An 11,934-nucleotide genomic window follows, 5' to 3' on the forward strand; every position below is an offset into this window, starting at 1 on the left:
CCTGTCATCGAACAACCAACGGCCACCACTACAGCCATAACCTCTTATGTAACTTATTATCGCCTCGTGCTCCCCGCCCCAGTCCACCGTACATCATTCCTTCTATTATCGTTTCTGCTTGAGCCACCCTTTGAATGCTGATTTTTTTTATCACCACCATACAAATTTGATTAATTAAACAACCATACATATATTTATTTGTAATGGTGCATCCGTACATTTTCGACTTATTGGAGGTTATAATAAATTAAACAAATTATTTAGTATCATTAATTTGAGGTTATAACTCAAAGTTGAGGGACCACTATTCCAAGATTCTTGACCACAATTAGAATTAAACTAGCATTTGCACCAGATGTTGCAAAGAAAACGCCGTAAGGCATAAAGTGCAGAAATCCATTATCCATGTAGTGTGTGCATTATTCAACAAGGTGGATCTCTCTAAATTTGTTGCAAACATTTATGTTGTTGCATTGCTAATTTATTTAGAATCTACTACTACCTCCTCTTCTTGGAATATTAAATTTCTTATCACCCCATGATGACAATCCCTCTAATTATTGGAATCACAATTTTTTCCAGTTTAGTGGGTTTACCTTCAACCTAAAGAAACATGAATTTGAGTCACTCAATTAAAAAGAAATTGCTAAATTGCTATTTATCAGGTTTTGAGTAAAAACAATTAATAACTCATATTTACAACCCTTGAAATATTTACAACCTTTTAAGTCTTGTATTTATAACTCATATTTATAACCCTTTAAAATGAAACTAACTATCTATATTTAATAATAAAAAGAATCTTCTTTATAAAACTGACACTCACATGCTACTCCTATTGAAAAGGAATCAATACTCTTTGATAATCAAGGAAAGCATTATACTTGACCTGAGGGAACTCAGTGGGCAAAATTATCAATAACTAGTTAATATTGATTTGCATCAATTTCTTTTGGTCCAACCAGCAATTAAAATCCATCCCCTGTCACTGCAACAATAATACACCATATATCACCTTCCCATTAAAACTGAGAATGAGCTGCAAGTAAACTATGAGAACGTGGATGCCTCATAAGCATGGAGTTAAGTTTGATCCCTGAGCTTTTCTACAATCCTCAACTGTAGAAATATTGAAATTTTTAAATAGACTCTGGCCATTTCATAAGCAGCTGAGTTGAGAGCAGAGTTTGTCTGTTGCCCAATCATAGAGATGTCTATATGAGTTATGTCAATGTCTAAGTAGAGCTGTTGAATATGGAATGTTGGTGTAAGTCCTCATCTCTGTCCAACTTATGTCAAATCAAGGATGCTACATAGGAAGAAAGAATTGGTTAATCGATTGTGGATGATGGAATTTTTTCTAGAAAATGCAATATCTCCTTCATTGATTTCAAAACTCCATTGCTTCACTTGCACCTATCTTATCAGGCTTTCATATTGATAAAACAATGTAGAAATTTTCGGTTGAGTTAGTTTCAAACCATAAAATCTACCCCAACTTCATCTAATGGGCTTGTAATATATCCTTCTTTCCCACATTTTCTTGATTATAAAATAATGTCAAAGTAAAACGAGAGTTAGAAATATTTTTCAACAATAGTCACTTGCATCAGATGATTATTATCTCGCTTGGTTTTCATCCTTGTGACTTAATATGGATAGACCATTTTCTGCAAGATTAGGAAAGCCTACTGTGTCTTTGAAAGATCAATTTGATTAATGAAGGACATAAGTTAAAAATGCAGTGATCATCCTGTAAACAAATATATATACTCTATATATATCAAAGCAGCAGATTGAAGGCACTGAATTTGCCCATTTCAGACTCATATATGATATATCTATTCAAATGTTTACATAAACCAATATTTCATCCACAGTGGCTAAGCATAGTATATATCAAAGACTGAAGGCACTAAAATTGCCCAATTCACTCATATATCTACTCAAATGTCTACACAAACCAATATTTCATCCAGAGTGGCTAAGAGTATATATCAAAGTAGCAAACTAAAGGCACTGAACTTGCCCATTTGAGACTTATATATCTATTCAATTTTTTAAACAAACCAATTTGTGATCCACAGTGGCTAAGAGTATCTATCAAAGTAGCAGACTGAAGGCACTGAACATGCCCATTGCAAAATTCAGAGTCATATCTATTCAAACTTTTACACAAACCAATGTTCATCCACATAGGCTAAGAATATATATCGAAGTAGCAGACTAAAGGCACTGAACTTGCCCTTTTCAGATTCATATATCTATTCAAACTTTTACATAAACCACTGTTTCATCCATAGTGGCTCGTGATTTTCAAAATATTTATGTATGCCATAATAAGCACTTCACGAATCAACTAGGAATTGAAGGCACTTGCACAAAGAATATAATAACAGAAAACCAACGTATTCTTGCACAATAATATTATTGATGATAACACTATGCATAAATTGCTATTGCTTTGTTGTAAGCCAAAGCAGGATCTTGATCTTCCTTGGCACAGATGTTACTGTCAAATGGACTGAGATGAATTTTTGCAGCCCCATTCCTCAATCCAACTTTATTCCTTTTCAATTATGGGGCCATGAGAATCTGATAGCAGCCAACAGCTTTCTTCTTCTCCTTCTCAACCATCTCACCACCATCTTTATGCTTTTCTTGATCTTTTCCCTGTTCCTTGCATGCACTACTGTTGAAGGCTTGACAGTAAGATCACTGTTCTTGGGCATCAACAACATTATTAGGTTAAATGGATAGTAATTTTCCCACAAACGAAGGCCTGGGTTCGATAGGATCCCCATCAAATCTCTGAAACCCACAACCCCCCTAGTTGCAGGGATGAATCTGTTCATTTTGTGAAGATCTACTCCATCAAGAATCAGGGTGCCAAGGTTGAGAATGCCCTGTGGGTGACCAGAAGGACGACGGACCTGCAGTTCCAAGAAACTCATCCCACTGAAATCTGTGCTCCCGCAGCCCTTGAGGAGAGTGGAAAGCAAGACCCTCACAGTGCCTAACAGGGTATCCCTAAGGCAATATCTCCATCATCATAGCAGAGGTTTCACAGTGAAGAAAATTCTCTTCCACTCTGAATATGGCCTTGTCGTTCCAAGTAGGGTTTGCACCCCCTATTCTGTCACTTTGCGTCATCAGTTTTTTCTCAAAATTGATCCATACAACATAGTAGGTCTGCATCATGCCAAAAATATGCATCTCCCTCAAATCTTGAGCTGAGATGTTGTTAAGCTCCAGTTGTGTGTAAGCTTCCCCCATGATGTAGAGTGAATTTACTGCACAAGGAAACACAATATTCAAAGACCACCCTGATTGAAATTACAGGAGAAGAAACGCCATGAATGAAATCTTTTGAAATCTGAACATTGTACAGAACTGACTTATAAGACAAAACTCATCATAGACTCTCTAGCTCATGATGATGAAAGCAGATGGAAATCAGTGCAGAAGGACACCCCAAATGGTCATGATCAAAGCCAAGAAGCAGAAAAACCCATCCATAGATACAACAATAATGGAACAAACAAAAACAAATTTATACCAAATCCATTTGTTGTTTCATTTTAGAATTTTATTGTTGTGATTTCCATTTCAAAACTCCATTACTTCACCTACACCTATAGTCTCAGGCTCTCATATTCATAAAAACAATGTACAAAATTTTGCTTGAGTTAGTTTTAGATTATAAAATCTACCCATTTCAAAACTCCATTGCTTCACCTGCACCTATCTTCTCAGGCTCTCATATTGATAAAAGCAATGTAGAAAATTTTGGTTTTTAGTGTTAGACTATAAAATCTACCCATTTCAAAACTCCATTGCTTCACCTGCACCTATCTTCTCAGGCTTTCATATTGATAAAAACAATGTAGAAAATTTCGGTTGAGTTAGTTTCAAACCATAAAATCTAACCCAACTTCATCTAATGGGCTTGTAATATAGCCTTCTTTCCCACATTTTCTTGATTATAAAATAATGTCAAAGTAAAACGAGAGTCAGAAATATTTTTCAACAATAGTCACTTGCATCAGCTGATTATTATCTCGCTTGGTTTTCATCCTTATGGCTTAATATGGACAAACCATTTTCTGCAAGATTAGGAAAGCCTATTGTGTCTTTGAAAGATCGATTTGATTAATGAAGGACATAAGTTAAAAATGCAGTGATCATCCTGTAAACAAATATATATACTCTATATATATCAAAAGCAGCAGACTGAAGGCACTAAATTTGTCCATTTCAGACTCATATATGATATATCTATGTTTACATAAACCAATATTTCATCCACAGTGGCTAAGAGTAGTATATATCAAAGACTGAAGGCACTGAACTTGCCCATTTGAGACTTATATATCTATTCAAATTTTTAAACAAACCAATTTGTGATCCACAGTGGCTAAGAGTATCTATCAAAGTAGCAGACTGAAGGCACTGAACATGCCCATTGCAAAATTCAGACTCATATCTATTCAAACTTTTACACAAACCAATGTTTCATCCACATAGGCTAAGAATATATATTGAAGTAGCAGACTGAAGGCACTGAACTTGCCCTTTTCAGATTCATATATCTATTCAAACTTTTACATAAACCAGTGTTTCATCCACAGTGGCTCGTGATTTTCAAAATATTTATGTATGCCATAATAAGCACTTCAAGAATCAACTAGGAATTGAAGGCACTTGCACAAAGAATATAATAACAGAAAACCAACGTATTCTTGCACAATAATATTATTGATGATAACATTATGCATAAATTTCTATTGCTTTGTTGTAAGCCAAAGCAGGATCTTGATCTTCCTTGGCACAGATGGACTGAGATGAATTTTTGTAGCCCCATTCCTCAATCCAACTTTATTCCTTTTCAATTTTGGGGCCATGAGAACCTGATAGCAACCAACAGCTTTCTTATTCTCCTTCTCAACCATCTCACCACCATCGTTTTGCTTTTCTTGATCTTTGCCCTGTTCCTTGCATGCACTACTGTTGAAGTCTTAACATCGGGATTATTGTTCTTGGGCTTCAAAAACATTATTAGGTTTAATGGATAGTAATTTTCCCACAAACGAAGGCCTGGGTTCAACAGCATTCCCCATCAAATCTCTGAAACCCACAGCCCCCCAGTTGTAGGGATGAATCTGTTCATTCTGTGAAGATCTACTCCATCAAGAATCATGGTGCCAAGGTTGAGAATGCCCTGTGGGCGACTAGAAGGACGACGGACCTGCAGTGCCAAGAAACTCATCCCACTGAAATCTGTGCTCCCGTAGCCCTTTAGGAGAGTGGAAAGCAAGACCCTCACAGTGCCTAACAGGGTATCCCTGAGGCAACCCATGCAGTATATCTCCATCATCACAGCAGAGGTTTCACATCGGAGAAAACTCTCTTCCACTCTGAATATGGCCTTTTCGTTCCAAGTAGGGTTTGCGCCCCCTGTTCTGTCAATTTGTGTCGTCAGTGTTTTCTCGAAATTGATCCATACAACACAGTAGGTCATGCACAACAGATTGCATAGCATAAACGGGACACATTATTGCAGTAGTTAGTGGAATAGCACGAAAACATTATTGCAACAGGGCGTGGAAGAGAATAGGAAGAGCAGAAAGCGGAAACAAGAAGAACATAAATGGTCGTGGAAGAAAACAGGAAGAGGAGAAAAAGAAATGAAGTTGCACGACAGATGTCAACCATATGCCAGTTGAAGGTGAACACCAGCTGTCAAACATAGAAACAAAGTGTAAACGAAAAGCTCACTCAAAGGAAGGCCTATTGGCCTAAATATTGAAATTTTTAAGAAGACTCTGGCCATTTCATAAGCAGCTGAGTTGACAACAAAGTTTGTCTGTTGCTGAGTCCCAATCATAGAGGTGTCTATATGAGTTATGTCAATGTCTAAGTAGAGTTTTTGAATATGGAATGTGGGTGTAAGTCCTCATCTCTGTCCAACTTATGTCAAAGCAAGGATGCTACATAGGAATAAAGAATTGGTTATAATCGGTTGTGGATGATGGCATATTTTTCTAGAAAATGCAATACCTCCTTCATTGATGGTCTCTTTTGAGGGGAAGCAAAAGCACAATTCAATGCAATCCCCACAGACACTGAGATTTCTTCCCTTCCTTCAACCTCTGGTCGAAGAGTAGGATCTATGATGCGCAAAAGGTGATGCTTGTCATCAACAAAGTTTTGACCCCATGCTGCAAAATCCTTATCTGATGGTGGCTTCCCAGTAAGAATCTCCAGAAATATAACCCCAAAGGAATAAACATCCCACTTTTGGTTGTGTTTGAGAGTTTTCAATGCCTCTGGGGCCTGGTAAGGAGATACAAAGTTCTTGGATGTGCTTGGACTGCCCAGCAAATCAGGTGTTGTTTGCAGGCTATCGCGGGAGCCAGTGGAGCATTTGCTCCCTGAAAATATACCTTCAAGGTTCCTTAGGTGGATAGCAGAGCTACTATACTTGACACTGGCAGTGTCCAGTAGCTTTTCTAGCCCAAAATCTACTATGTATGGCTCCATGTCAAAGCCCAGAAGGATGTTGCTTGGCTTAACATTTCCATGAACAAACTTCCTTTCATGAAAACAGGGATAGACTCTGCACAGAATCTGAACAAGATTCACTGATTTGTTATCTTTAATAAATTATTATATGATGCAACAAAGATGAAGAATCCCAAATAATTTGAGACATCACAGAAAGTTGATTCCTATTCCTAAACTTCTCGTTTTCACTTTCAAAGTTATATTTCTTGAAGTTGGAACCAAACTCTATATTCTAGCTCTCCTTGCTTATATAGAGATGGGGATCTTGTATAATCGCTCTTTAGTTCTTTGATGTAACAACCTTCGTTCACATCTATGATGCTTCTGCCAAAAAAAACCTGCAACTTTCACTTTCCTTCATTTTCTTATTCCTGGTGTTTGTATCCTTCAGAAAATATAGAAAAGACTTTCAAGGTCTACAGTTCCATACACAGTCATTCTAAAAGGCATGGAGAAATCAGCCTCACTGGTGATGGCTTCAATTTTAGGGACTTGAGCAATTACCAAGCCAGTGGGATACTTCTGAATACGCCTGTAGAGTATTTGGAATAGTAGCAAATGAAAATTCACTATAATATCAAATGCCACCAAGGTTAGTTGATAACAATCTAGCAGAGATAGTCCCAAGGATTAGCTTGGTTAGAAGATGCTTTAGTGCAAATGCTCAAGGAATTCTCAATATCAAATGTAATTGAATATCTAGTGGTTACCAACAGTAGCTAAACATGGGAAAAGTGTGGAATCCATAAGGAACTCATTATATGCAGGCTTGTGATTACCAACAATAGCTAAACAGGGGAGATTGTGGAATCCATAAGAAACTCATAATATGCAAAACAATAACAATACAATGTAATTTTCCCATCAATTCAATCCATACTGTTATGATGCAACACAATATCCCAATATTGTAATGTAATTAATTGAGTCATTATGATGTGTTCAGTCTCCAAACTGAAGTAATTAATGCAGTCATCAATAAAATATGGCTTACAAGGAATATGGTATAACGGACCTGTTCAATATATAACAGAAGAAACATTCCATAGAAACTGATATAAATACTACAGCTAATTGTTCTCCAGCTAAGTAAGAAGATGTTATGTAGAATAAGATACAAATACAAGCACAGGGTCACTTGTCTTATTTCATGGTCTTCCTAAGAAGGCTTGTGAAGGAAGCTGTGTAGCATTCTCATGGTTTTGATAAATTATCATTTGTTGCTGAGATGAACATGTATATATAAATATTCTAACTTGAAAAAAGAGCAGTTTCTTCTTTGTATATGCAAAATATAGCGGAACCAATAAATCTAATTTTCAATATTGATTTGCATCAATTTCTTTTGGTCCAACCAGCAATTAAAATCCATCCCCTGCCACTGCAACAATAATACACCATATATCATCTTCCCATTAAAACTGAGAATGAGCTACAAGTAAACTGTGAGAACGCGTATGCCTCATAAGCATGGAGTTAAGTTTGATCCTTGAGCTTTGCTACAATCCTCAACTATAGAAATATTGAAATTTTTAAGAAGACTCTGGCCATTTCATAAGCAGATTAGTTGACAGCAGAGTTTGTATGTTGCTGAGTCCCAATCATAGAGGTGTCTATATCAGTTAGGTCAATGTCTAAGTAGAGCTGTTGAATATGGAATGTGGGTCTAAGTCCTCATCTTTGTCCAACTTATGTCAAAGCAAGGATGCCACATAGGAAGAAAGAATTGGTTAATGGATTGTGGATGATGGCATTTTTTCTAGAAAATGCAATACCTCCTTCATTGATGGTCTCTTTTGAGGGGAAGTAGAAGCACAATTCAATGCAATCCCAACAGACATTGATATTTCTTCCCTTCCTTCAACCTCTGGTCGAAGAGTAGGATCTACGATGCGCAAAAGGCAATGCTTGCCATCAACAAAGTTTTGACCCCATGTTGCAAAATCCATAAGGAACTCATAATATGCAGGGTTGTGATTACCAACAGTAGCTAAAGAGAGGAGATCATGAAATCCATAAGAAACTCATAATATGCAAGAGATTGAAGGGCTATCTTTGTAAAAAAAAAAAAAAACAACCATGCAGAAACGAATTGAACGACATTTCCTACAGATATACATGAAATGGAAAAAAGAGAACAAGACAACCCACCATAATAGGCATTTGCCAAGCTTCCATGTGGAATGTAGTCATAAACCAACAGTTTTTCCTCTATACCCCAATAGAAAGCCCGGAGGCGAACAATGTTGGGATGTTTAACCCTACTGATTGCTTTAGCCTCTGCTTCAAAATCCTTGTACCTTTCCAAACCACCATCACCAAGTCGCCTTATTGCAAAAGTCAGCCCATCTTCTAGAACTGCCTTATACAATATAGTATAACCACTCGCACCCAATATATATACAGAGGCTCTGCGTAGCTCATCTAATTCCATGTCAAGATCTCCATTTAATGTCACAATAGTTCCTTGTTGTTGATCTCCATTGTCCGAGACACTTCCATCTGAGCTCTCATCAACTTTTTTAAGTCAGAGACATCCAACTCTACCCGAATTGGAAGAACAATCTCCATTGTCATCCAACTGGATATTCCTCGTATTAGGCCCATCCTCTGACTCCTTCTTTCTTCTTATTCCCTAGTAACGGTACATAAAAACTGCACAAAGGAGGCTTATCCCTGCAAAATCACCAACTACAATGGCAGCTATGGTGCCTTTACTCAGACCTTTTCCCTTTTTGATAATAGGCATGGCTGCAATTGGTGAAGGTGAGCTAATTTTTGGAGGATCCGAGAGTGTTGAAGGAATTGAACATAAATTTGTCAGCATCATTTTTCTGACGCAAAAGAGCTCCAAACTATGGAATGGGTCCAGTCAAAGGCACAAGGTTACCCCTGGCGTAAAAATTGCAAACGAAAATTCGTAGGCGTCTTCAACAACACCCAACACGAATTTGAAGAAAAATTTAGACAACGGAAATGGATTTCTCAATGACTTTTCTTCCTCTGGGCGGATTCGCCCTCAACTCCTGCAGATTCAATCACAAAAACCATTTGGACGGCAGATTCAATCACGAAAACCATTTGGACGTAGCAGTCATCGTCAGATGATTCATCTCTGACCTTATTTGATCCGGATCTCATTTCTACATTCAGGAAAGCCATGGATAAAGTTTTCCCTAGAGATTCAATGGAGCCCGTTTCATAGGTCTGTTAGGCAGCATGGGAAGCAAGAGCAGAGAAGATGAAAAGGGTACCCCAAGAAAATCTTTTAGGCTCCGATCTAGAAGCATTTAGGCGAGGGTTTGCAACTATTTCAAATATCGTGAATAGTTGCAACCACTCAACTACCTTCCCTTGAACGAACGATTAACAATATTCTAATCGTCTAACACATAATCTAACGGGACACAGGAATGACAAGTGGATTTTAGGGAAGTTCACTTTAGAGGGAAACACCTTACGGCGTAAATATCTAAATATTGTCTTCGAAATAATATAAAGGGCAAGTAAAAAGAAAAAAGAAGAAGCAAAAAGTCATTAAAATATCAACATTAAATCACATTATAAAATATTTAAAATAAAATAAATATTTAATTCGAAATAATATAAAGGGAATGTAAAAAGAAAAAAGAAGAAAGAAGCATAAAAAAGTCATTAAAATATCATCATTAAATCACATTATCATATCAAACATAAATTAAAGAGTTAAAAAAAAAGAGATGAGAAAAATCGAAAAAAAGAAAAAAAGAAAAAATTAAAACCTATAAAACTTTAAAAACAAAATATTAACTAATTTCACTACATATATAACAAAATTTTAAAATTTCTCTTGAATATATAGATTTATAAGAAAAATAAATTAAAAATACAATAATAATAATAAATATTTACCACTTTACTTGGTTCCAATGTATTAACTAAAATTACTTTATCTTATCTAAGAATTTGTATTTCTTGGACATGAGGAAACATGTTAATAACCCCAAACGTAGAGATGTACCAATAATGAAACCCTAATCTTAGTTCAAGGGTCTCCAAGGTCCAGAACCAAAAATACCTTGAAAGTATTAACTAAAATTACTTCATCTTATCTAAGAATTTGTATTTCTAGGACATGAGGAAACATGTTAATAACCCCAAACCTAGAGATGTACCAATAATGAAACCCTACTCTTAGTTCAAGGGTCTCCAAGGTCGAGAACCAAAAATACTTTTCGTTCAAGGGTCTCCAAGAATTTGGTTTTTTTTTTGAAAGGTCTAAAAACACTTACGATTCCCATCTATCAAATCAGACACTTCGTCAAAATAATAAATAATAACAATTTTCTGGCAGTTAAGTGAACGGTAAATCTAGCTGATTGTTATGGAAATTTAGGTTATATTTAGAAAATATGTGGTAAAGATTTTTGTAAATCCAAGTTATAGTTGTTAAATTTCAAAATTTTAAGTGTCCTAGATGTTTTTGATGGTGCTGAATCTATTTCTACTGATGGTGCTGAATCTATTTCTACTATCAAAAATAAAATTCAAACATTGCATCTACAAGATTTTTTGAAATTATTTTGCCCAGATTCCTACCACTTTTTTCCATCCAAACAATTCCTCCGCATCCAATTCAAATGGAAAAAGGCACAGCAAGGCTATTTAAACAAAAGGATCAAATGGACAAAGGCACAACAAGGCTATTTAAACAAAAGGATCAACAATTCTAGGAACAATGTAATAAAATCAGTTTTTCTTCAAAGAATGTAATAAAGTCAGTTTTTCTTCAAAGCAATTTACATGCTTTTTCTTTGATTGCGGATTATCAGGAGGACAATCTTATTTTCTCTATATTATAAACTTTGTGACTGGTTTCTATATGTTCAACAGAACTGATAAATTATATATCTTTCATACACACAACTATGAACCTTTATAAGAGTTCTTATACCATATTATTATTTTGACATATGTCAGCTGGTACTATGGCCATATATACAACATAAACATGTTTTTAAGGTGGTAGGGTACTAATAACTGGGCAGAAATTATTGCATCTCCGGTTTTTTATACTTGTTTCAGTGGCTCAACATCAAAGATATTCAGGTATTTGGGGATTTAAAAGTTGCATTCATTGGATAAAAAGGCTCAATTGCTTTCGGCCTCTAGTGATGTCATACAGGTTTGATATAATCAAAATATCATTAAAAAATTCTTGTAGTGTCTAAAATGTTTCCAAGCCCCTCATCAGATTGTTGAGCATTCAGACGATAAACACATCTTTTACCTAAAATAGAATACTTTTGCACACCCTAATTTTCACCACAATGCAATTTGATTTCTTCTCTATTTGAAATCAGAAAGAAAAAGACAGAAAGATCTTCG

The 11,934-nt window shown here is 35.9% G+C and overlaps 1 pseudogene; it reads right to left on the reverse strand.

Annotated features, from left to right (window-relative positions):
- Positions 1–1,331: 1,331 nt before the first annotated feature.
- Positions 1,332–9,397, reverse strand: LOC149188576 (putative LRR receptor-like serine/threonine-protein kinase At4g37250 pseudogene; annotated as a pseudogene).
- Between the last annotated feature and the right edge of the window lie 2,537 nt (positions 9,398–11,934).

The sequence above is a fragment of the Pinus tabuliformis genome, chromosome 3_1 (genome assembly GCF_031772625.1).
Source record: "Pinus tabuliformis cultivar Carrire ecotype Pingquan chromosome 3_1, CPIR1, whole genome shotgun sequence".
NCBI lineage: Eukaryota > Viridiplantae > Streptophyta > Pinopsida > Pinales > Pinaceae > Pinus > Pinus tabuliformis.